This window comes from Mastomys coucha, unplaced genomic scaffold (assembly GCF_008632895.1).
Source record: "Mastomys coucha isolate ucsf_1 unplaced genomic scaffold, UCSF_Mcou_1 pScaffold22, whole genome shotgun sequence".
Classification (NCBI taxonomy): Eukaryota; Metazoa; Chordata; class Mammalia; order Rodentia; family Muridae; genus Mastomys; species Mastomys coucha.
This window is the reverse complement of record NW_022196905.1, coordinates 119399674-119425414: the sequence shown is the minus strand read 5'-3', so window position 1 is coordinate 119425414 and position 25741 is coordinate 119399674. Positions and strand designations below refer to the sequence as shown.

Genomic DNA, 25741 nt, shown 5'->3' with positions numbered 1-25741 from the left:
CCCATGGCAAGCCTGTCCATCACAAGCAATGCTTGCTTGTACAACCTGTGGTAATTTCCTGCTAAATTACAAGCCAACTCAAGTTCCCACCTAACCAAGAGGAAGCAGTCTCTTTTACGTGTCCTTGCTTCCAGGGAGGTACTTTGCTTTCAGCAATGAGTTCCCATTATTTCTGTGATGGAAGATAGGATTTTAAATGGCTCATAGAAGGATCAAAACTTACCTAGAGGTGTTTTGGGGCTACCAGCCCTGATACAACTTTTCCAGAAGCAGCTAGATAACCATAGATCTCTTGGCAGTAGCAGACGTCAGCCAAGTTTGTACAATGCCTGCATCTCCTGGCTTCCTTCTCTAGTCAGTACCTTCCTTCCCTAGGATCCATTCTAAAACACAAAGGCAAGAAAACATGCTTCTGGGGGTTATAGAGTAGGACTTTCCTGTCTAGTCCTTCTTGTAAACATATTGCAGTGTTGGGGGTAGGATAGACAGGGAAGCTATCTTAGCTGTCATGCCGTGGCTTCAGGAGAAATGGCTGCCACATTTCCAGCCTGGATATGCACAAAAATGAGAGCAGAGGAATAAGAGAAAGTCTCCTTGAGAGGTTCAGATATCAGCCTTTTGACATCAGAGACTTCCTGCATGTGCTTCTTGCCTTTAAAAATCCCATTTTTGAGAGCTGACAATGGTTCAGTTAGTTCACAATGAGGCATATTAGTCTAGGACCTGCTTTTCTAGTTACATCATTATGGTAAACAAAAGTTTCACACTTGGCTAAGCCAAAATCCCTGTTTTTCTTAGGACTATTCACAATGCTTCTAAATAACACTTCTATTGAAAATTATGCAAAAATCTTTTTAATACCACAGTTTGTTTGTAAAAAGTGATTCTTGGGCTCTGGGACAATCATTTATATTTATGAACCTGCAGAAACCATTTCTTTCTCTACAAGAAGATGTTTGAGATAGTTGCTTCTCTATCTGAATGACAACTGTGATTTTTTTCAGTCATTGTATGGATGACTTCCATATATTACTAATTTGAAACATCATCTAAAAATAATCTGCAAAATGAAGAGCTTAATATGAAAACATCTCTTCATATCTTTGATGTATAAATTAATCCTATTTTTTGAAAGATTTTTTTGTTTTGTTGGTTTTTTTTTTTTTTTTGGTTATGTGAATGTGTGTCTGTGTATTTGCACATGAGTGTAGTACCCATAGAGGCCAGAAGAGGGCATCACATTGGATGGAGCTGGAGTTAACAGAAGGTTGGGAGTTACCATGAGGGTGATATGATCTGAACCACAAGTCCTCTACAAGAGCAGCAAGCAATTTTAACCACCAAGCCATCTCTCCAGCCCCTCAATCCTGTTTTATATTTCAGTTTGAACTAATAAATTGCATTGAGCACAGAGGACTTATATCTCTACTGTGGCATTGGAGACTCATTTCCCTCAGAACTGTACCCCAGGAGATTCACAAATAACTAACAAGCAGACAATAAAAACATGTTTGTGAGAGAACTTTTCGCTAAATCTATTAAATTTCATGTGGAAAACTAAGAAATCTCTCTTCAGGGTCTCCAGTCAGACCCATGTTCGCAAGATAGATGAGAAAGACCAATGTCAAGAAGGGGGAACAAAGCATGAGAATGTTTCCTAAACATTGTCCTCAGCAACAAAGTTTAAAAAATATATGGCATCCTGTGTGCTGACCCCATAATGGTGGGACACAATGAGCTCTGCCACAGACTGGGTTGCTTTGGGGACCCCTTGTTCCATGGGATGATTAGAGTTCTGGACTGGTGAGCAAAGAATTTGGTGAGTGACAAACAGAGATGACATGAAGAACTGTGGTATCTGAGTGTAATTGTACAAAGTAAAATCAAGCTTATATAGTATATAGAAAATAGGGCAAATGACAAAAGTCACATAGGCAGGAAATGGCCACATCAAAGTCAGGGAGAACAAGCAGCCAGGTGCAAAGCAGAGGAGCAGTAGTATCCTTCCTCCTGGGCTATTTTGGTAGCCTCAAGATAAATTCTCTGGGTCTGTCTGAGGCAAGCACCTGGAGGTCATATTCTAGAAGTCCTTGAGAATATCCTTGGCTGTAACATAGATAATTAGTGATGGAAACCCTACAGCTTCTCTCTGGTTAGTAAAGCAATTCTGCCTTGAGTGGGACTGCTCTGATAATTAGTGCTTGACTGCTATCTTTACCTCTGGAGACACTCTGTCTGGTAAGACAGCTTCCTTGTAAAAGTTCCAAGCTAATTGCAGGTAGGAAATCAATAAGGATCATTGAAACACTGTGGAGGCCAGGAAATAATTTTAATCTCAGTTTAGCTATAACAAAATATTCTTAGGGCACCTTTATGCCTGAATAAAGAAAGCACACAAAACTCTCCACAGAATTCTGCAGAGACCAATCTGGAACACATCTGAGTTAGGAGATTCCAGTGACTGAATACCCAAGAGGCAAGCTAGCTCCCTTTGAAGCCATATGCCTCAGGCCCATGATCACTTGACACACAGACTTTCCTGGAGTAGATGAGTGGGCATGGCAGAGCTCCATGGAATAAAACTCATAGGAACATCAAGCATAAACTCTTCTTTAAGTGCTTCTGAAACAACCCCTCCCCCTCAAAATATGTAAGGTCAAAAGAACAGGTACAAGGCCAGATGTGTATAAAAATAAGGAGCCTTACTCCTGACAGCTAAGGAAGCTATATTCACTCATCTTCCACCATAGAGATTTGAACTCAGGCCATGTGCAGTGAGTGTACACTGTGCTGTAAAAGGGCTAGAAATAGAAAAAAATTATCATCCGGAACATTCTTAATAACACATGGACACTGGTCATGAGGTGATAAACAGTGTCTGTTGAGTTGTGTCTACCTCCAGGCTGCTGCCTCTGGATGGCTCCTGTCCACAGGAGCCAGTGTTATAGACATGGCTCATCTTGAGTGCCAGATCTCCAGACTGCTAATACCCACTTAGAGAGGGATTCCCCCCCAGGTCCTCTGACACATTGTTGAGTCACCCCCTATTGCTGTTCTACCCACTGTTCCATTGCTTAGAAAATAGAAGGCATAAAGGTGAATACAAACTTAAGAAAAAAGGACTTTACATTTGGTCCTGTAGTCTTTCCATTTATTATCTAAAGTCCTGTGAGTTCCCCAGCCCCATATCCTGGCAGACCCACTTGATGTTGTCATCACTGTCAAAGAGGATGGAGTTGGAGTATGGGCCCCTCATGGAGGTACAAGGGGGTAGGAGGATGGTGGTGTAGAAAGTAAACTTGACTTTCTTCCTTTTTGGGCCAGAGGACCCATAGGTTTGTTTTTCAGTTCTTTTTCATACACATAGTCAGGGGTCTAAGCAGCTGACTATGGAAAGTCTTCTGGGAAATGCCATTCATCAGGAAGTTTCTCTCCTTAAACTTCAGACCCTTGTCAATCATAGTTGTGCACTTCTTCAAGGAAAGCATGACATCTGCGGTATTCTTCAGGATTTTTACCTCATTCCTCAGCCAGACCCAGGCATGGGTATAGGGAATGTTGCCTTGCTCAATCAATGCGAACCTTTTGTGTCTGTAGCTGATTATGAAGATCAGGATGGCCAGACAGAATACACAGAGCAAGGAGTACATTCCTATCTCCAGATCTGTTAATCCCCTGGAGGTCATGGTGAGGTCACTGGGGTTGTTGGATTCTGGTAACTTACCTTGAGTGGGGAAGCTGGTGAAGGCGTCTGTTCCACCTTTGCAGAGCTTTCCTCCCATAGGAGACTGTGGGGTTGTGCTCATCTTGATCCTTGTGGCCAATTGGTGAGCCTTGTTGGAACCACTCCTAGGCTGCTTGCTCCTGGCTTCCCTCATGTTCTATGGAATTGCTGAAGTGGCCTTTGTATTCCCAGTTTATGACCCTGATGTCATTGGTGCCTCCTTGCTGCTTGTGCATCCCAGGTTCAAACCTGACCTTGACATTTCCTTTGCCCATGGCAAGGATACTATTCCTCTTGTTCTTCTGACAAGACTCACTGATGGACATTTTCAGCTTGATCAGGGGCCTCTTCTCCTTCACCCTTGGCAACCATGATGGGCCACCTAATCTGAAGGTTTGCCTGAATAGACACCACCATCTCATCCAACGAGGAAACAGTCATGGAGAAAGCCTTTGGATCATAAATGACTAAAGGTGTCACAGTGCCATCGCTGAACAAAATCTAGGAACTGTCTGTGGCTTCCTAAGGAAAATGAAACCAGAGAACAGTGTTACAACTGGGTTCCTTCAAACTTACAAGCATGGCTTCCTCTGGATTTTCCTGGCATCTTCAGATAGAGCTGACTTTTGAGATAGAGGTGATGGTTAGCTCTTGTTATGCCTTGACCTCATATCATTAGCACACTAGAGCCCCACTGAAGAGAGGTGCCAGGAATACATGGCAGTGAATACATGAAATTATAAATTAATTTAGTGCATACCTTCCCACAAAGTGTGACTTTGACTTTTGTGATGACACTCAGATGTGGGTGATTTATCTCAATCAGTTTCAGATGTAACTTCCAGGTTATTGTTCAAGACAATGCCTCTTTAAACACCTACTTAACAGGAAGTTAATGCTGACACAACAAAAACCTGTAGGGGAACCTCCTGGAGGAAGATCTTGGTGGAAATGAGGTGGTGTAGGGCTGGCTCACTTGAATGGTTCCACATTCCTGTCTATAAAATTTTGTGCATGTTTTAAGATTCAGGGGGGGACTTTAGAGTTGACAGTCCCTGCCATCAAGAGGATAACTGTGTGTCAACTGGCCATTCTTGTTCAAGCAGCTGAAATGAAGTCTCCAAGCTTCATAAAATTGTCTTGTCTGTTTGGCAGGAATGAGAATAAGGCATCCCTCAACCATGGTCTAGTATCAAACCACACCTAGCACAGAATCAACCCATGGGAAAACAAAGGGCATGGGAAGATAAAACTAAGCCCTGGGTGCTTTTCTCAGGAACAAAAAGAAACTGGATAAGGAGAAAGAAGGAGGTCCAAGAGCTGCCTGATCTGACTATGACACACTGCTGGCTTTCTGTGCAAGGAGACATAACTGAGGAGAGAGATGACTTCATGCACAGAACACAGGCCCATGGGAGTCTCACCTGCTGTGGTGCTTGGAGAATATCCTGAGCAGCCACTGTGGACACAATGGCCATCCTGTCTGCCCTGTGAGGCTGCAGGGAAAGGGACAGGCCAGCCACCAGTTGCACACCCAGCTCTGTGATGGTGACTCCATCATCCAGGACAATAACAGTCTTCTCCTCAAGGATGGAGTCAGCAAGAGGCGAGAGGACCTGAAAAGCAAGGGAAACACTTGTGACTTTGTCTGACAGGGCCACCTTAACTCCTGAACAGACAGAGCCATCAGGGACCTGACCCATGTTCTGGCACAGAAACACAGTGGCAAGTGTTTAGGTGGGGGTTGGGGGCTAATTCTCATATATATTGCCTGGTAGGTGGAATTATCTCTAGAATATTCCCCCCAAAAGATATCCTGCCCTCACTCATCCCTGGCATGTACAGGGAAAAAAATGAAAGCTCATTCTGTGACTCTTCAATGTCTTATAACACATCTGCCTGGAACTAGATGGGGATGAATCACAGAGGACACCAAGTATGGTCACCAGAGATCTTTGGGGTAGAGGAGGAATATCTGTGTTCCCAGATAGTGACATAAGGATGTCAGGGACACTCAGAGTCCCTACTGACAAGGAAGGGAGTCCACAAGAAGGAATGCACAGGACTGCTGGCTCACTGCCAGGACACAGGAGCCTTGGTGCTACATGCAGTGATGTTCTCCCAAGGAGGGGAGTGAGATCTGAGATCAGTTATTTCCCCAAAATTCCTGATCAGAGCCTGCAGATAGGCTGACTCCAGCCTTGGCATGTCATGGAGAGCCCAGTCAAGCCCACCTGGTGTCCTAGCTGACAGAGGCACCACTTCAGAAGTAAGATGTAAATCAGTGGGGTCCATGAGAAGGAGATAGAAGACAAATGCAGAATATAACACACTTTGGCCAACTGCACCAAAAACAAAAAACAAAAACTTTGAATGCACACAAAAAACATGGCTTAATGATGATAGATATTATTTTGGGCTGGTATAAGAATTCTGTATAATCATCCTATCACAATTTGTAATAAAAAGGTTTTTGTTAGGATGCCATAGAAACCATTCAACCATGGGTCTTTATCTCTTGTGAAATGTATAGTGTTACATTTCATTTTGTCTACTATTCTGGGAGTAGCATGGATATTGGCTAAACCAAAAAGCTGGAGGTGGGTTTAGCTTTTAGGATGTTTAGTACTATCTTCTCTGCTGTGCAAAATGAAAAGTATTGTAGTACAGCAAGATGGTTTGGTGGGTAAAATTACTTCCTATGAAAGCATAGTGATGTGAGTTTGAACCTCAGAACCCACTGAAAGGCAGAACAAAAGAATCAACTCCACAAAGGTGTCTCCTGACCTCCAAATACCCACACACCATAACATATGTACAATCTTTAAAAAAAAGTTTAAAAGCTCTCACTTAGAAGAAAATGATTTGTGGTAGTGTGTATTTAATTTAGCTTCCTCTGGTATAGGAGATGTTTTCCTATACTCTAAAATGCAAAGGAATTTTTAAATGGTTTAAGTAACCTTTTGGTAATTTCATACAATGTATCTTGATCTTATCCACCCCTTCTCCATCCTCCCAGACACACATTCTTCCCCACCTAACCCAATCTTGTGTCCTCTTTATTGTTTATTTTCCATCAGATTTAATTTGTGCTGGGCATATATTACTCGGCACATCATCTTTATTGAAGTTGACCTAACAGGGTCCATGTACTTACAGAAAATAGATGGCCCAACTGCCAGCAACTATCAGTACCAACAGCTCCTCAGCTAGGAGATGAACTTCACACCCACCCACTCACTACATGCTGGGATTTTGTCTGACTTGAGCTTGCCTGGGTCTGTGCTGTCATAATCGTTGAGGTCATACATATATCTGCCCTGATGACTTTGGAAAAAACTGTTTCTTTGTTGCCCATGTTTCCTGAGTATTGAGCTGTAAAACCCGTGAATAGATTCCTGCACACAGGCTGAACATGTGCAAAATGAATGCTGATTTCGATATGCACACATACCATACATGTACAGAGTTGTATGGCATCAGTTAACTGGTAAAATCACTGATGGTAAGGGGGAACATGGCAAAGAATCCCCCATACCCATCCAACCCAGCAATACCTGCACAGTGGTGATGCTCAGCTCCCATCCTGCCAGGATCCTGCCATCCTGTAACTGGGCAATTTTTGGCTCCTCTACCTTCACAAATTTGGTTACCAGGTCAGTGATGTCAAACTGTCAATTCAGAGTCCAGCATGTAAGTCATCTGACCCAGGTCAGGTCACTCAGATACAAAATGAGTGAGGACAGTCACCAAGGCATGCTGGTACTGCAAGGTACACCCTCGCCCCTTTTTTCTCATCATTGTCCTAGTCATCACTCTTCCAGGTAGGCCTGGAGCACAAAGGAAGCAAAACGGATTAAGGTTCCTGATTTATGGGAGCCATAACTTAGCCTGACTGTCAGAAGAAATGCAGCAGCTTTTTTTCCTATAAGGAATCCATTGATACATTCATTTATCCAATGAATGAATTCATTCATCCATTCATGCATTTCTCTCTCTATTCCTCCTCTCCTCGTTCCATTTTCCACTGACCCCTAATTATCAACAGCACCCAAGAAAAAATCTTCTCTGTCTCCTCTGTTTTAGAACCTTCCCTTAGAGTAGAACTTGCCCTGTGACCTCCCAGGGGAGGATGTTGCTGCCTGCCGACTGCTCTGTGAACAGAGACTATGTCACAGAGGGTAAAGCAGCATGTGCAACAACTCCTACAAGAAGAGTTAGACAGACAACAGCCTGTTCTCCCTGAGTGCCAGCTGACATCCTTGTGCATTGAGTTAGATGACCTTGATCTCTGGACCCTGTAACAGACACAGACAGAGAGACATCACAGTGGCCACACACACTTAACTCATTGAACCTCTGAGGAACCTGAAAACTGAGCTTTAACTTTTGTTCCAGTCTTACTGATGGGAGAGTAGAGACCCCTTAATCAAAGTCATGTAACTGATCATCTGCAGAGGCAAAGCAAATGTCACACTGTCTCACAGAAAGTCCATTCCTTTCTGTGTCCATGTGATCCTTTCTCAAGGTGGTGGTGAGCAAATAAATCTTCTCAGTATTCAAGTGGCCCAACAGCCCAGGGATAACTACAGCTCAGAGCCCAAGTGTCTATGATTTCTGAAATAGTTCTCTCCCCTAAGGTCTGAGAACAAAGCAGGAAGGCATAAAAAAAAAACTCTCCAGCACAGCCACAGGGAAATGTTGGGCTCCCAAAGAGAAGGCAAGTTATCTTCATTGATAGTGAAATCCTTTAGGACAAAAGGATATACCAGTTAAAATCAGAGTGTCATGTTTGCTGTGATTGAATGTAAAATATCCCACACAGACTTGTGTATCAGGATACTTCGTCCTCAGCAGCTTTGATGAGGCTGTGAAACCTTTGGGGCCCCAAATTTAGCTGGAAAGATGGGGTTCAAAGATTTAGTTTCCAGCACAACCTTGCTGTGGATTCCCATGGCTTGCTGATTTCTCTTGATGTGAATAAGCAGCCTCCTATGCCTGCAGACACACCTTTCCTGTCACAAATGACAATTAACCTCTCCTCACCAATGCTGCTTTTGCCACATACCTGGTCATGGTAACAAGAAAAGTAGCTAATAAGTGTTAAGAGTCTCTTCTCTTTTTATGTTCAGTCCTTCAGAATGCAACACAGAGACAGTATCTCTTTGGTATATCATGAGTGTCCCTGGTGATTTCCACACACCTCCTTTAGAGAAGATACTCACACAGCTTCCAAACAACACCAGCAGCACTCAATCCCATGTCCAAGCTCTCCCTATACTGCTCTTTATGTCAAAAATATTTCACAACAGGGGATGTTGATTGGTCATCTGTGCTAGATATGAGAAATTTTCCCTTTTCCAAATGGGTAGAATGGAGAGGCTATCTTAAATGCACCAGAGATTCACAATATGATGGGCTTCTGATTATCATCAGTGCAAGCCTTAGGCTTGTTTAAAAATCTCACTTTGTCTTTAAATCTCAGGTATGTCACTGTGAGATGTTGTTGTCACTGCTGTCACAGATTTCTCAGCATTTGTCCAGCTGGTGGTTGCCTCAGATTCTTGCCTCTGAATACTTGTGTATTTAACCAAGTTTGGTCCATTGTCATCATGTGGTCTCAGCCCCTCCTTTCAATATCTGCTCCCCAGAGTCTAGTTTCAGGAACTTCAGACTGCCCCATAAGTCCCTGGTGATCAGCCTACCTGATTTTCCCTGTTAGACAGGCTTACTGATGGGAGAGTAGAGACCCCTCAATCAAAGCCATGTAACTGATCATCGGCAGAGGCAAAGCAAATGTCACACTGTCTCACAGAAAGTCCATTCCTTCTTCATTGGCCTTATTATGCCATCGTTCCTGTGCTGCTGAGACTATCCACTGTAGGTTTTCTCCAGTTACTTCTCCTTGCTGACACTACCAATGCTCTCAATATGTTTTTTAGACTGTTTGAGATCCCACAGCAATCCCCTCAAGGTAACAAGCAATTTCAACATTACAACCCACATCTTAGATATCATGATTTAAAACATAGAAGTGGCTAGGAATCCACTTCTGTTAACTCTGTTCTGGCATGCACACAGGCTCTGGTTTCAGCAGGCTTTGGGGGTTGAGTTAGAGGTCATCAGAGGTACTCCCCTGACACCATGGCTCCCATTTTGTCCGAGATGCTTTGTCTCTAAGAGTAATGTCTACCTCCTTGTTCAAGGAAACAGGTAAGCCCTTTGGATGCCACCAGTTCACTGTGCTGACACTCCATGTTTCCAAGGAACTTGGAGATTAGTCCTGTGCCTTTGTGTTATGCTGAGACTATTGTAGAGTATGTCTGAGTTTTCCCATGGCTCAGCATCTGGGAAAGGTGATTGCTTCAACACCAGTGGGTACCTGCTCCCTCCAGTTTAACAGCCCTCACCTCATTTTTTCTCTCCTCTAACCTTTAACAGTAAAAAGCAAGGCACATACTCAACACCTTGCCTGGCACAGCTTCACAACCAGTTTCATTTGCTTCCCATGTAACTTCAGGGCACAGCATACTGGCATTTTGTAGCAGTCAAATGAGAATACATGTTCCTCATGCCCTCAATATTTCCTAAGTGCATTCTTGTCCAGCATTACTGCTATCTCCAACCAAGCGAATAGGAGCTTCCCAACATCTCATGCCTTTGGACTCACTGTCAACAACTTCACCACCCATAAGTCCACAAAGAATCTACCAGAAGCCACTATGTTCCTCCAGAGATTTCCACCATCTGCCCACTGTGTACTTGCAAAGTCTCCCTCTGTGGAGTGTTACAACCACACTCCAAAAGTGGGTAACAATATCTGGGTTGCTTTTTTCCTTTGTGGTGTAACAAATATCTACAAACTGCACATTTTTTAGTTTTTGTTTTTAAATCATTTGCTTGCTTCCAGTTTATGAGTCATGGAGCAACACAGCTCCAATGAGACTTTCAGCATCAAGACCCTGAAGCTGAAGTCAGGATTGTTAGTCAGACTGTAGGCTCCCTTCCTCTTTGCCTCAAGAGTCGAAAGCAAAACGAAATGGTGCTTGATCCAGGGCTGCAGATGACACTTGTGGAGAAGATACCTGGCTGCTGCAGATCAAAGCCATCGGACTTTCTTTTCAAGTTCCTCCTCTGGTCTAGTGTTTATGATAAGATTGGTTATCTTGTGTTTATGTTAAGATTGGATACTTTCGGTTTCCCCTTGGTCTCAACCCTGCCTCTGGTTATATAAACTCAGTTCTTCCCTATGTAAAGTGACATCTCAATACAGCTACCTGGTGGCTGTGTATTGTCTTTCTCTCTTACCCGCTTGTATTCACAGACACTCAATTATCTAAAGCCCGAGAGCACCCAACGGAGTGAGGGTCCACTGGCCGGACTCCCACAAATGGCCCCCAGTGTGGACCTTGGACACGAGAGAAATTTATTGAGGTACCCCACCGCTGGATGCAGAATTTATCGGCAGTAATATAGCCATGGATGCAGAGATTTCTAGACAGCTTCCCAGAACTGGGGTAGGCTGCTTGAGACATAGGGGTAAGAGTGAAATTATTTACATTGAGAGAATTGCCATATGGCTTAAGCTTCTTGCCCCTGGATAGAGGGCAGGATGAATAAATTAGTCCTACAAGAAAATAGGATAGGCACTTATATGTATAAAAATGAGAAAGCCCCATCTGGGTTTCCAGATCTCTCTAACTTGGGGCTGGGTTGTAGTAATAAGTACAGAGAGCTCTCATTTATGCTTAAGTATGACGGCGGGAAATTCACCGGGTGTCACTGGGGGATTCACTGAGGGGATTGGCATGCCAAGGGTCACAGCCGATAAGGCTGGGTTTTTGGCTTTTGCCGAGGTATTTTGACTGTGGAACTCCAGGTTTAGAGACAGTCATTCCCCGGAGATTGACAGCTCCGGGCTCAGAGCTGCAGGGGAACCACAGGCTGTAGCCACTGTGGATATATGTTTTATGTATATTCATGTTATATGTGAGTCAGTCTAGTATTGTGGTATGAATGCGGAAGTCTTGTCTTGTGTCTGAATTACAGGGTGCACAGGGCAGGCAGACCCAGGAGAGTGCAGCCTCCTGGCAGCCTGGCCTTGGCAGCAGAGGTCTTACTCTCTCGATACATAGTGCGCGGGCATCGGCAACAGATCTGCCAGTCAAGCCGGACTGCCTGAGTGAGCTGGGGCCAGGGTCACATGGTCTGTGACTCTCTGGGTACAGCTGCCTGTGTACCTTCCACTCTGCCCGCCTGCAGCTCCTGGGTGGCCTGGTCAGATCAGAGCCGTGACTGGCTAGACTGCATGAGCTGGTTACCTTTCCTGAGGGCAGAGACAGCCTAGTTCAGAGCCCTTGGTCCTGTGTCACGCTCCGGAGGTGTGGCCAGGGCCAGGAGGGGTTGCCAGGGCCAGGAGGGGTTGATGTTCCTGGAAACCAGGATTCGTGGCTGCCCACAGGCCTTGGGCGGAGCTTGGGCTCAGCCTTCTGCGGTTCAGTAATACCTTCTCGAGCAGCCGCCTGCGCACACGATCCAGGGACAGAGTGCATCAGACTGACAGATGGCTGGGGTCACAATGCGCAAGCGTTCTAACTACTTAGGTGACATCTGATGGTTTAACTATTTACTAGCTCAAGTTAGGCAGTGTGTACAAGAAACAGGGGCGTGATCTAAACAGCGGGCCCTGTGGCTCACCTGCCCCAGGCTGGCTCAAACCGGACAGTGGGGCGGGGGGAGAACTGTGGAGGTCTGCCCTCTGACTACATCTCCCGAGAAGCCTAGCGGCAGCGGCTATAATACCTGTGCACAAAACCCTAGAGTGCAAATTCATATCTGCAAAAGTACTTTTGCTCTGACTAGGTAACATCTAGTGGTTTAAATATTTACTAACTGGCGGTTTTCAGCTGATCAGTTCAGGCAGTGTATACTAGGGACAGAGACTTGATTTGATGCGGGCTTGTGGCCTGCAATTGCCGAGAAATTCCTCGGCAATTCCTCGGTTGGGCAACCCACTGGGCTGGTCAGTGTGGAGTGCGTGCTGCCCCGGATGGCTAATTGATGTCTAGGAGTATAGATTGCTTTTAACTAAGAGGAGCTTTTTAAAGTTATGATTATGACTTAATATTCCTTAAGAAATTAAAATTAATATGGTTAGATTTGATGGTTTTCCATTGACTATTATTTACAGTCTGGTTACAAGTTAAGATTATTAACTTACCTTTAATTCATATTAAGAAGGATTCTCAAGGCAATACTCGGTCAAAAAACCGGTACAGGGGCCTGCCACAGGTCCCTTATTAGAACCAGAAGGCAGTGTAGGGGGCCCAGGGACTGCCAAATCAGGAAGATCTTTACCTGAGCTCCTCAGAGCAATGCCAGGACGCACAGGAGCGGAATTATTCTCCACATTGCACAGAGTATTAACCTGAGAAATGGGAATTAAGATTCTGTCTACTGGAGTTTATGGTCCATTACCTCCGGAGACTTGGAGATTTGTGATTGGCAGAGGTAGTGTTGCTGTAGATGGATTGCAAATTTATCCAGGTGCTATTGATCGGAATCATCTAGGAGAATTAAAGATTGTGGTGCCTTCACCACGTGGAATCATCTTTGTACCTGCCTATGAAAAGATTACTCAACTTATCCTGGTTCCTATGTCCTCTAAGGCTATTGCTCTGGTGCTCCTGAAATTTTTTGGATGCAGTCTATTACGAATAAAAGGCCTTATTTAAAACTTATTATTGAAGGAAAATGTTTTAAAGGGCTGGTGGACACCAGAGCAGATGTGACCGTTATTAGAGATCAGAGCTGGCCCGCAACCTGGTCTCTGATTGAGTCTGTTACTCACCTCCAAGGGATTGGATATGATAACAATCCAAAACAAAGCTCTAAGCTGCTTACCTGGAGGAATGAGAAAGGTAACTCAGGACAATTTCAACCATATGTTGTGCCTAACATCCCTGTCACTCTATGGGGGAGAGATCTGCTATCACAGATGGGGCTAGTATTATGTAGCTCTAATGAACTGGCTTATAGACAGGAGTCCAAGCAGGACATTGAAATATACAGAGACCATAAGCCTTATTATGATGACACATTTTCCATAGCGGCCACTGTCTTTCCTGTGCCCCATAGAGATAAAATCAAGTAGATTAATAATATGCCTATGTGGGTTGATCAGTGGTCTTTATCTCTAGAGTAAATAGAAACAGCTTCATTGCTAGTGCAGGAGCAGTTAGAAGCAGGTCATCTAAGGGAATCAAATTTTCCATGGAACATGCCTATTTTCGTGATTAAAAAATAATCAGGTAAAAGATTTTAAGAAGATTTATGATTCTTTGATTTGATTGGGAACATTACAGACTAGATTGCCATCTCCTGTGGCAATTCCTAAAGGATTTTACAATATAGTTATGGATTTATTGCCTTTATTTTGAGGGGGTTACAAATTGCCCCAGAGAAGGTACAGAGACAATTTGATAACCTTATATGATTTTCAAATTTTATTGGGTGATATTAATTGGCTTCATCCTTATCTAAACTTACCACAGGAGACTGGAAGCCCTTATTGATATTCTTAGGGATAATTCTGATCCAATTTCTCCTAGAACCTTAACTAAGAAGGGATTTCTGCTTTACAACAGGTAGAAAGGGCTATTGAGAATCAATTCATTACCTATGTAGATTATTCTTTACCTTTGCATTTATTAGTTTTCAATACTAGTCATGCCCCTACGGCATTGTTGTGGCAGCAGGAACCTATTTGTGGATACATTCAAGGATATCTCCAAAACGGAATATTGTGCCTTATTATGAAGCTTTTGTACAGATTAGTTACTCAATTTAGATTCCTAGAGACTATAGATATTCTTTTCCCAGGATAGATTAATAAAGTTTTTATATATACATGAAGTTATCTTTCCAAGGTAATGGCTTGGAAGGCAATAGACAATGCCCTTGAGGTATTTACTGATGGCACATCTAGGAAAGAACTAGTTATCTCATTAATGGTAAACAGGTAATTAAGTACTCCTGTCTCTCTGCTAAATTGGCTGAATTAAGGGCAGTTTTGAATGTCTTTGAAGCTGTGTCTGATACATTTAATTTATACACCAACAGCTTCTGTTTGCCACTGTGGGCAGTTTTAAGATAGACATGCCAACAGGACTTCTATTTGATCAGTTACCAAAATATCATTCTTGCACGTAAAAATCAATTCTATATTGGTCATATTAGGGCTCATTCTGGCCTGCCAGGACCATTAGCCAGAGAAAATGACCATTGACAGAGCCCTTATAGAGAGAGATTATGGTTTCAGATCCTGTGGCCTTAACTAAACGGGATCATGATAAGTTTCCATTTGTCCAGCCAGACTCTGAGGTTCAAACATAAAATTTCCAGAGAACAAGCAAGAATGATCATTAAACAGTGCCCTAAATGTGTCATTTTATTTCCAGTCCCACATTTGGGGGTAAACCCGAGAAGACTGATATCTATAGTATCTGGCAAATGGATATAACACATTATGCAGAATTTTGAAAGCTTAATATATACATGTCTGCATTGATACTTGTTCAGAATTTATCTTTGCTTTCCTACAAATAGGAGAAGCCTCTAAAAATGGTATTGACAAGCTTCAGTGTTATGAGCCTTCTCACACTAGAAAAAAATTTTTCACTTCCTTTTACTAAGATTTTGATTGTTGAAGGTGTGTATCGCACGATTAAAAAAATGGCTTTTTTAGACCTAGGGAGGGAATCCCTTCCCCCAGAGGTCTCCAAAGGTGCATTTTGCTTTTCTTTTCATATTCTACAGACCTACCTTAAAAGTAGATCTGCGGCAGACCAGCATTGGATTCCTGAAGCTATTTATTCACATACCAATGCATAACATGGCCCAGACGCTCAGTCTGCATTTTTTCCCAGAGAGAGGAGGAGATGTCAGATTGATTCTGAGGCACAGCAGCTGCTGCTGCCTTAAACAGGCAAGCTCAGAAAGCCTTTTCCTTTTTCCTTTTTCTTTCGTTTTTTTTTTTTTCTCTAAAGCTGATAGGTTTTTTTCCTGCCAGTTTTGAACGTGTTTTTCCTATTTGATTCAGAAGTCTGCTTTTTCCCGTCAAAGCAGAGGCAAATAAACCTGGCTCACCCAGAGCAAAAGTTCGTTCATGTCTTTGTTTATGTCTATAAGCAGACAGGTGACATCCCGCCTGGCTTACCACCGACATTCCAGCATTTCAAAGGTTAATTCAACTACCAGAGGCTTCAAAGGACTGATTTGCATTGTCCTGAGACCGTTTCCTGGTAACTGACTCCAGAGTCCTAGCAAACAAAAAGACTGCTCCCCACTCCAAGGCATCCACCGTGTCCCCACCTCCTGGCACCAGCCATCAGTTCCAGCACCTGGCTGACAGAGATTCAGCAGCTGGCTTCAGAAAATATTACTGGCTCTCGGACTTTTGCAGGTGTTTGTGGATGCAGCTTGGCATTTTGCATGGAAGGATGGTGCAGAAGATGACACTTCCTCTGGTTGTGATGTTTTCCCAGGCAATCACATGGCCAGTGGCTGTCTGTGTAACAGACATATCCTAGTCTAGTTTTCTCTGTGCAAAACGTGCCTGAGGGGGCAGAGCCAGAGAGTGTCTTAATGCACCGGCTGTAATTCCCATGCAGATGTGTTGAGAGAATGTCTTATTACCCTGCATTGTTTTTAACGAGAGAGGGTTAAATGTGGGCTCCCTTCCCCTTTGCCTCAAGAGTCGAAAGCAAAACGAAATGGTGCTTGATCCAGGGCTGCAGATGACACCTGTGGAGAAGATACCTGGCTGCTGCAGATCAAAGCCCCGGACTTTCTTTTCAAGTTCCTCCTCTGGTCTAGTGTTTATGATAAGATTGGTTATCTCGTGTTTATGTTAAGATTGGATACTTTTGGTTTCCCCTTGGCCTCGACTCTGCCTCTGGTTATATAAACTCAGTTCTTCCCTAAGTAAAGTGACATCTCAATACAGCTACCTGGTGTCTGTGTCTTGTCTTTCTCTCTTACCCGCTTGTATTCACAGGTACTCAATAATCTAAAGTCCAAGAGCACACAATGGAGTGAGGGTCTGCTGGCTGGACTTCCACATCAGACTCTTACTTGAAGCTGTTGGGCAGAATCCACATCTCTCTCTCTCTCTCTCTCTCTCTCTCTCTCTCTCTCTCTCTCTCTCTCTCTCTCTCTTTCTCTTTTTCCCTTCCTCCCCCTCCCTCCTTCTCTCCTTGCCTGCAACCTACAAACCAGAATATAAAGTACTTGGCTACTGCCCCCAAACCATGCCTGCTGGCTTTGCACCATGATGATAACAGACAAACCCTCAAAATCTAAATAAGCCCAAAATGAAATGTTTTCTTTCATAGGAGTTGCCTGTGTCTCTTCACAGCAATATATCACTGACTAAAACAACCACTCATTTCTTTAAATATGGTTGGTGGGTTCTTTTTTTCAGTGATATCACGACCATGAAGGGCCTTCTCATTACCCTGAAAATGAGTGGGGAGGTACACTCCCTTCTGGTTAAGCCTCTGAAATCATTACAGATCCCCTGGGCTTGGTCAGTTCTTATAACAGCCAGTGGTTCTTATAATGTGAGGCAGGTCTTATATCCTGGGCTACAAAATCCTGCAGTGGTACCCAGCCTCATGGTGATGAAATTTCAGGTCTTTTCAAAAGTTATAAAGCCCTGGGAGGATGCCACCCTTGGCCACCTTGCTGTCCATGTGTCCCTAAACTTACTCCTGCATAACAAAGTCCCTGACCTCTTTGGTGACCCTGGAACTTGCCACAGTTGTCTATTTGAGGGCCTGTGATGAGTCTTCCCTTCATCTCTCCTCTGTCCATCCCACACCTCCTCTGAGCTCTCTTTCTCAGAGAAGCCCTCCTCTAGCAACCTATCTAAAGGAATCATCCAGACACTAGTCTGTCTACTGTGCTCTTCTCCTATTGGAAGTATTGCCTCTGGACACAAAAGAACACAATGCTTTCAATGAGAATCTATCTCTAAGAACCATGGGTAAGTAAGCTTCAGAGAACAGAGACTTTGTCCCTGTGACAATTTGTCACCAGACCCCAAAAACCTGCTCTCAGCAGGTAGTAAGTGCTTTGGGATCTGCTGGTGGCACACAGGACAAAGAAGGCAGAGAGAAACTTGGGAATTGCATATCGTTTCAGGAATGTGTCCAGCCTGCACAGACTACAACCCCAGCCCTTCACACCTACTCTTCTCTGGATAGTAAACTCTTCCCCAGACACCTGCATGGCTAAACCCCACTCTTCCACATTGATCAATGTCCCCAGTCAGTTTTTTCCTCTGAGCATGTCCCTTCTCCCTCCCATGTCCCCATCACTGAGTTCTGTTTCAGTTCTGCCCTTCTCACATCATGACCAACAGAATCCAGGAGGAATTTCTGATCAGCATAAGACATCAGAGACCTCTGTGTAACAGACCCTGTGTGGAACATGTCCCATGCCACCAGAGGAATTGTTATGGAACTGATGAGGTGAAGCATTTCTAAACCACAGAAATCTCAAGAACTGAGATTAGAATCTCATGCTGAGACCTGCAGGATTGGAGCTAACTCACTCCCTGTTTCTGTGCCTGCCTCAGAACAAGTAACCTGGAGACCCCACCCCCACCAAGTGGTCACAGGTCATCAGTCACATGGCACAGTACCACAATTCTTTCCCATACAATTGAGTCATCTTTGTAGCCTTTAGCCTTCAGCCAATGATCTTTACCCCCTCAATATTCTCATCACCTTCACCAAAACTATAGAACTCTTGGTTCAACCTGAATAAAGTGTATGCATACAAACCCATGCCAAACAAAGAAATATGAATAAGCTAAGATCTCAGAGAGCTGTTTCATTAAAGATTGTCAGAGGCCTATGCCTAAAAGAGCCATAACTCAGATTCTCAGAGAAGGTCTTCACCCACACCTTTCATCCTTTCAGCTTGATATATAGTGGCTCCTGGACACTCTGAGAGGGAGAAATCAAAAGACATGGAATTATAGCTTTCCTCCTGGACTCTGCTTTACCTTCTGGCCTGGCAAACAGCAGTGTCTGATGCCCTGGAGGGAGGGCAATACTGTAGACAACAAACTGTCCCAGACTTTGCTCTGTCCTATCTCAGCCAGCGGTGTCTGGACACCCTGGAGGAGAGGCAGAATCCAAAAACACAGACCCTGATCACATGATCACTCAGCATCAACCCTGAAACTGGGCCCAGTCAGAGCCTCTATAGAGGTTTCAGAGCTCCTAACCCAAGGGTCATTTGGCACTCATTTGCTCAGGTATGTGTGTGCATGCATGCAAATGTGTGTTTCAGGGCAGGGTGGGGAGTGTTGGATTCAAACCCAGGTCACTTGCTCACTGGTAAGCACCTTACCACCTCCCTCAGCTCTGCCTCCAGACTTTCAGATAAGTAAGCCTTAGACATCATTAAAATGGGTATGCAGCTGTTTCTCTGAAGAAATCCAATGAAGTGTTTTCTCTGTTCCATCTTCTCTCCAGTGGATCTAGAGCATTGCTCAGTTGGGTAACAAGGCTTACATAAGAACTCCAAATGTGTTTTCTGACCACAGAGAAAGTAGCTCATTGAGGGGGCTCAGTCAGTGCAGCACTTCTCAAAGTCATGAGGACTAGAGTTTGGTCTCCATAACCCACATGAAAAAGCTGGGCATGGCTACTCATGCAACCTGTGCTCAGGAGGTAGAGAAAGGGGGATACCTGGGACTTGCTAGCTGATCATTCTAAACTCCATCAGCCAGTTAAATACCCTATTTTTAAAAATCAGGGTGGGAGCCAGAGTGTAATACATCTTTATTCTAAGCACTTGAGAGACAAAGGCTGGTGGATCACTGAATTTAAGGCTATCATGGTCTACAGAGCAAGTTCCAGGACAGCCAGGGCTACACAGAGAGAGCCCTGTCCTGAATCACCCCTGCTTGCTCCTTCCCACAAAAGGTAGAATGTGTCCTGCAGAGATGGCTCAGTGTTTAAAAGCACTGGGTACTTGATATGAAGATATGTACCTAGTCTTATTCTAACCTGTAATGGCATGTTTGCTTGGCATTCCTGGGAGGCCTGCTTTTTTCTGAAGGGAAATGAAGGGAGAGTAGATCTAGGAAAGAGACAAGATAGGGAAGAGAGGAGGGAGGGAAAACCAGTCAGAATGTAATATATGAGAGAAGAATAAATAAATAAATAAACAAACAAACAAATAGCACTGGTTGCTCTTCTGAGGACCCAGGTTCAATTCCCAGCATCCATATGGTAGATTACAACCATTTGTAACTCCAATCCCAGGAGGTCTGATACCCCCTTCTGGACTCCAAGGGCACTAGGCATGCTCATTGTACACACATATGCATACAAACATTCATATGCATAAAATAAAAATAAACCATTCTAATATATATGCATATATATATATATACATATGCATATGTGTATCTTTCTATCTACACATATATGTGTAGATAGATAGATAGATAGATAGATAGATAGATAGATAGATAGATAGATAATACACACACAAAGCAAGGTGAACATCAATTGAGAAGACCGCTTACCATTGACTGTGGCCTCTACACATACATATAGGAAAACACACACACATACACACACACCACAAGTGGAAGCTATTTCCTGCGGTTTGAGCTCAAACTAACAGGTCTATCACCCAGGGAGCTCACTGTTTCTGTGCCCTTAGCCCCTATTCACCCTTTTCATTTCCTTTTCAGCTCCCCATTTTCTGTTCCAAACACTTGCAAATTTGTTCCCTTTCCTACTCTCTCTTAGGTTGGAAGCTCCAGTGTTTATTTTGAGGTCTATGTCTCTGCAGCTCTTTTCTCCTCCCATGAGCCTTCATTAGAATATTTCAAATGAAGACTTTTACAGCCCCCAACTTGGAGCATGCTGGGCCTTTGCCACACAACACGTTTTTATTTTTCATCATGGGACTTCAGGCAGTTTATACATTATTCCCTACTAAACCCTCAATTCCATTTGAGGTAGTCACAATTCTGAGATTACAGCATTCTGCGGGGTATTCTCTGCCTGCAATACAATCACTTTGTTTGCTGGCAGACTTGGTTACATGAGCCTGTATTTCACACCTCATTTGATTCTACAATGAGACCAACATAGAAAACAGAAGCAATTATTTATTTAGAATATAGAATCATTTCAGAGGGATATTCAATTATGCAATGGATTTAGAAGGATATTCATAGGTATGAGACTGCCATGCTGGAGGAGGGCTCCCTGCTGGGGATGAAGGAGGGTTGGTAGTTGAACACTGAACATGTAGGAGACCCACACAGAGAGAAGTCACTGGGAGGGGAGCCCCTCTCACTTGCTTCCTCTTTCCCCATGTAGCATTTTCTAAATTTCTTTTAGAGAAAAAAAAGTCACAAAAACAAAAGGTGACAACTACTTCTGAAAAGCAGAATACTTTCCCATGCAAAACATGACCATGGGCTGCAGATATGACTCCATAAGTAAGAGGGCTTACTGCAAGCAGATAAGGACCTGACTTCAAATCCCTAGCCCCTATATAAAATGCTGCTTGTGTAACCTAAGTGCTGTGAGGCTGTAGAGACAGGAGATCATTGTGGCTTGCTGGCTGCCAGCCAGGTTCATTGAGAGACCCTGTCATGAGGGAATAATGAAAACAGAACACAAGGCATCCTCCTCTGACCTCTGAGTGCACACACATGCACATATATTGTAGTAAACTTAACTCACCCCAGAGAACACAGATTGACAATAGATCATTGCAATAACATAAAGTTTATTGATCCATGTATGTGGGATTGCCAACCCTCATGGTGGGAGGGTGTCAACCTCTAATTCAGAAAGCATACATCTTTTATACTTTACAGAGGGCAGATTTCTGCAAAAGGGCTAGCTAGCTTACTCTGGTTGGTGAAACACAGGACAAAGGATCTCATCAGTACACAGAAGTACTAACTACTCTCCAGAGACCTGGCTGGACTTCTGGGCACCTACAGCCAGGAATCCTGAGCACTACTCTGAGTCTCTATGCAGAATCTAGCCATTCCTTCTAGATATTTCCTGGTTCTAATTCTGGGCAGAAAATTCTTCCCACCTCCCAAGGCAAAGCCAATGATACATACATATATATACACATATACACTCATATACACACACATGTAAACACACAGACATACATACACACACACACGCACACACAAACCACAAACACATGCACACACACACACATGCACACACATACACATACATGCACACACACACACACACACACACAATTCTGGTACATTCTGACTCCTTCAGACACCTGACCCTGTCCCATTCTCTCACATGAGACTTTGTCTCACAGTGAGCTCTCTACTTATGGCCACAGGTTGATTGCAACAGCTCCAGACCGCACATCTCTATCCTCAGTTTTAAAAAAAAAAAAAATTCTCCTTCTAAAAATAAAAATTTTAAGGCCAGTTTTTACTGACTGAATTTGATTTGTTTTGTTTTGTTTTGTTTGATTGTTTGTTTGTTTGTTTTGTAATGGATGAGGTTAATCCCAAATCAGAAGGGTTTAAAAAAGATGCCAAAAACAAATTCAAGTCATAGAGGAAGAACTGCATGCTGGGTATTAAAAATACTTGTAAAGTCAAACTGTTGATATGCTGCCCATCTCTTAAGCACAAGTTATGAAATTCTACTTACATGCTCAGTCTAAATCTCCCTTAAATTCAGGCCATATTTGTTAAAGAGTTTTAAGCTCAGAAAAATTCAGGTTTTAAATATTCACTAATCTTGTTTTAGGAAAAAAATATGTATCTTCAGACTTGGGCATATTTTTAGCCCTTTGTATTTTAAAGCTACAATATCCAAAGCTATATGGAAGAGATTAGTGGCCCCACTGCTCTAGTGGATCTGGAGGTCTCCAAGGCTAAACAATGAAAGTTACCACTGCAATGTCTACAGAACATGTAAGGAAAGTTAGCCAAATGACTAACTCACTTGATCACAGTGATCACAGGCTATCACACAAGAGAAGTCTTCCAAGGAATGGAGTCATCAGTGTGCAAGGTTGGGGCCTGGGGAGAGGTCTCAGTTAATAAAGCACTTGCTACTCTTGTTAAGGAACCCAGTTGGATTCCCAGCACACAGGCCAGGGGCTTACAACCACCTGTAACCCCAGATCATTATTCAGTGGTTAGAGCAGATAGTGTAAGCTTAACATCAAGCCTCAGAGTCTGAGTATAACTCACTCCAATTAAACTGGAGTTGGTGACCTTTGAAAAAACAGAAGCAGTGGGATCCAACTAGTATTTAGCTGCAATGTCAAAATGAGTGCAGTTGGTATCTGATGTCCAAGCAAGGTTTATTTAAATGTCAAAATCTTTACATACTTTCTGATAAATTTGATCCTCCAAATTCTGGTCAATTATTTACATCTGTGTGTAGCTGGAAGTCCCCAATCCTGTAGCCAATGGCAAAGTTACTCCTTGTCAGCTATGACTTGGCACTGTCAAATGTCATTTGGAAACCAGCAAACCAGCCCTCCTAACCAAAAACTGCTAACCCATGTGTGGCAGGTCCAGCAAAATCAAAATCAACATCACAGTCAAGGTTTATACATTCCCTCGTGTAAGCAGACTTGATTTTACCATTTTTCTTTCCTGTGTTTGGTAAAAAGGTTGTGTCAAAGATCAATTTCAAACTTTGACAAATCTGGTCTTCAATTTCAATCTCTGTCCCCAGAGTGTTATCATTGTTCCATTTCTCTGTGAAAGTCAGATCATATTCACACCATTTGTACTTGGTCTCCTAGGTCCCACTAAATTTACCAGTGCCTGTCTTTGATGAGCCAGATGTAGAAAATTCCACACTGCAGCACAACTTCCTTTCCACATCCAGCTTCACCAACGCAAAGCCAAATCCTTTGTGAAAATATCTCTGGCAGCTTTACTAAGGTCAGCGTAAGATGGAGGGATACACATAGGCCATGGACATACCTGTACACACACTCAGCCGTGATGAAATCGTGGTGGGAGGGGGTAGGGACAGAGATCTGAAGGTGTCCTGAGGGGCGCCGATGCCACCAGGCCACTCTGCTTTCGGGAAGTTGCTCTGCAGCCACCTCAACTGGAGGGCAAAGTGAAGGACACACCATTGCTCCCACTTAAAGCCTGGCTCCTCAACAAGAGGGATTTGCATTTCATCCTGTCCACAGATACAGGATGCAGAAAACACACAACACTGTGTTTCTTGGCTAGGGCTTGAGGTCCAGATCCAGAATTTTCTTTATCTGCAGGGATTTATATTTCAATAGCACTTGTAAAGTTCTTCCAACAGTTTAGCCATTTGCCTCCCCCCCTCAATCCCAGGGAGAGCCCACTGCTCAACTTCCTCTGCTCAGCAGCCTGAACCTCCCCTAGTGAGCAGAGACCCTGAATTCAACACCTTGCTCCTGCCAGGAGGCACCTCCCCTTCCTCTTATTGTCAAGGTGGATAAATTGCTTAAATTAAGTCATTCAACTTGCATTTAGAGTGGTCAGTCCTTCTCACAAGCAGAAGGGTTACAGCAAATGTTAAACACTTGATTAGGGATTTTCAGGATAAATTAGTTGTTTGTTTTGTGGATTCCTGCTGGGTCAGGTAATCCACTGCTACTTTTAGCCTGGTAGGAATGAGACAGCCTTAGAAGAGAAGCAGGAAACAGATGACAAACCCTCTGAAGATCATTGTTACCTGGCACATTTTCCCAAGTGTAAAAATGAGGGAAAAAAAGACAAAAAACAAACAAATTCATGCACAAAAATGTGATCTGATACAATGAATTGCTCTGTGCATGCAGAAAGTGGATTTATTAAATTGTCTCAATCTGTGGCCCAACTAGTTCAACATGTAGGCCTACCAAGGAAAGTTATAGAGTCCAGAGGGGTTCAATCCATGTGGCTGGTTATCTCAGCTGGTCTTCCAGAATGCTGGGGTAGGCTATAATGTCAGTAAAATTAGAAAAAGAAAATTCAGACAGAGGTAGGACAAGAAGAGAAGGACAAACAGCTACCCTCTACATTGTCTTTTATATATGTAAACTGCAAAGGAAGGTCTAGCCTAATTAATAGTGTATCTTCAAATCATCTATATTAATGGAGAGTGTTCCACTTCAAAAATCAATAATTTTTTCCAGAGGTGCACTATCATGAATAGCCATTAGGACTCTGGGGACCAAAGTGCTGAGAAAGTTTTTCCACCGTGTGGCAAGGAAGGGAAGTTTTGTCATTTCCAAAGCAATAATTTCCCTCCAGAAAGTAAGCGCTGGGATTTTCAGAGGAATTCTGGGTAAAATGCCATATATATGTCATATATGTGTGTGTGTATACATATAAAATAGTTATGTATATATACAGGTAGACATCACTATAAACATCCTATTCATATAATATTCACAGTGTATTGTATGTACTATAGAACCTATAATATGCAAATCTACATAACTATACATTACATACATAACAGACATTATACTATATATACAATATAATATATGTAATGTTATGTAACATATATAATGTTATACATTATATAGTACATACACTATGTATATTATATATATAGTTATGTCTAAACACATTATGTATTATGTTGTATATACAGTACAGTATGTTTTTATATATAATGCATATAGCTATGTATGTATCACACAGATAATATATAGTACATATACTACACTGTGTACATTACATATAAGATGTATATAACTAATTATTCACACATTAGATATGGTATTTTATATACACTACAGGGTGCATATTATGTATACAAAATATATATAGTTGTGTATATGTACATATCATGTATTACAGAGTATATACAATTCACTGTGTGTATTATATATAAACATATACATAGTTATGTATACACAAATTACATATTAATTCATATACTCAATAGAGTACATGTATTATGTATATATTCTATATTATAT

At 42.8% G+C, this 25741-nt stretch overlaps 1 protein-coding gene and 2 pseudogenes across 1 annotated transcript in view; all 3 read right to left on the bottom strand.

Annotated features, from left to right (window-relative positions):
* The window catches only part of LOC116068454 (transmembrane protein 132B), a 337983-nt gene that overhangs the window by 191548 nt on the left and 120694 nt on the right, over positions 1 to 25741 (bottom strand). The gene's annotated exons all lie outside the window — the stretch shown is intronic.
* LOC116070702 lies at positions 3125 to 8800 on the bottom strand (annotated as a pseudogene).
* On the bottom strand, positions 22953 to 23768 carry LOC116070701 (annotated as a pseudogene).